The 1,743-nt window shown below is 42.8% G+C and overlaps 1 non-coding gene across 1 annotated transcript; it reads left to right on the forward strand.

Moving 5' to 3' along the window:
- The first annotated feature begins 1,329 nt into the window (after window positions 1-1,329).
- LOC140828744 (small nucleolar RNA R71) lies at window positions 1,330-1,436 on the forward strand. The gene has a single exon (XR_012117311.1). It is a non-coding gene; the product is annotated as a small nucleolar RNA R71 (small nucleolar RNA).
- Window positions 1,437-1,743: the final 307 nt, after the last annotated feature.

Genomic DNA, 1,743 nt, shown 5'->3' on the forward strand with positions numbered 1-1,743 from the left:
TTTCACCAAGACATCTTCGATAATCCCACGTGGATACTTGACAGATCTGTCAGCCAGCTGCAATGACATCCTAGTTGGCTTGGGTTCACCCAATCCCAGTCTCCTAAACACAGAATACGGCATCAAATTAATACTCGCACCAAGATCACATAGAGCTTTATGAAAATTAATATCACCAATAATGCAAGGTATAGAGAAACTCCCTGGATCTTTTTGCTTAGGAGGCATCCTGTTTTGAACTAAAGCGGAGCAATTTTCAGTCAAGTTCACAGTCATATGATCTTCTAGCTTCCGCTTGTTTGCTAAGATATCTTTCAAGAATTTTGCATAACTTGGCATATTCAGTAAAGCATCAGCAAAAGGAATGTTAATATGCAATTTTTTGAATATCTCAAGAAATTTACCAAATTGTGCATCTAACTTAGCTTTTTTCAGTGCTGCAGGAAAAGGTGGGGGGATAACAATTTTACTCGGTGCAATAGGGGTAAAAGTAGAGTTAGAAGACTTACCTCCTTGTTGTTCCACCTCATCCTCACCTTGCTTGTTCTTTTCCTCCTTAGACTCAATTGCCTTTCCACTGCGCAATTCCACAGCTTTCACATGATCTCTCGGGTTAGTCTCCGTGTTGCTCGGCAAAGTTCCTTGCTCCCTATTAGCATTAACTTAGCCAATTGTCCAATTTGATTCTCTAACCCTTTTATGGATGCATCCTGATTCTGAAATCTCGTCTCGGTTGCAGAAATAAATTTAGTCATCATTTGCTCTAAATTTGACTTCTCCTCCCTAGGCGGTTCTGGCTTGAACCCTTGGTGCATCCCATATGGTGGACCTCTTTGCTGGCGATTCTGGTTGTTTTGACCTCCCCATGAAAAGTTTGGGTGATTCCTCCATCCCGGATTATATGTGTTTGAATACGGGTCATTTCTTGGACGGTTCTGGAATACCACTTGCTTTACCGGTGCTCCTTCAGGCACATAGAATGGATTTCCATCTTGGCAATCCTGCACGTCATGCTCACCTCCACACTTATCACAGAAAATTTCTTGCAGACGCATAGCCGATCCACTCGCACTCATCCCATCAATCTTTCTGTTCAAAGCCTCTAACTGTGCTGACACCGCAGACAAATCAGTAACTTGATTAACCCCAGCACCTCGTCTCTGTCTATCAGACTGAGGCTGATAGCTACTAGCAGCCATCTCCTCTAATAACTCATATCCTTCCTCAGCCGTCTTCCTCAGTAAGTTACCACAGGCAGCAGCATCTATCATAGTACGGTTAGAAGTAAGCAGACCGTAGTAGAAAGTTTGAACAACTAACCCGAGAGGTAGCTCGTGGTGGGGACATCTCCTCAACAAGTCCTTATAGCGCTCCCATGCCTCGTAAAGTGACTCAAGCTCATGTTGAGCAAAAGTAGTAATGTCGGCTCTGAACTTCATAGTCTTCGACGGAGGAAAGTACTTGGTCAGGAATGCCTTTGCCATATCCTCCCATGTATTGATAGACCCTACAGGTAAACAATTCAACCACGACTTAGCTTTATCTCTTAGTGAAAATGGAAATAAACGCAAACGAACAGCATCATCAGATACGCCATTAAACTTAAAAGTATCACAAATTTCAAGAAAGTCAGCTAGTATGAGAATTTGGGTCGTCAAGTGCACTTCCCCCAAATTGAACAGTGTTTTGAATCATCTGAATGATAGCTGGCTTGATCTCAAACTGGTTAGCTCGGATGACTGG

Source organism: Primulina eburnea, chromosome 3 (assembly GCF_022965805.1).
Source record: "Primulina eburnea isolate SZY01 chromosome 3, ASM2296580v1, whole genome shotgun sequence".
NCBI lineage: Eukaryota > Viridiplantae > Streptophyta > Magnoliopsida > Lamiales > Gesneriaceae > Primulina > Primulina eburnea.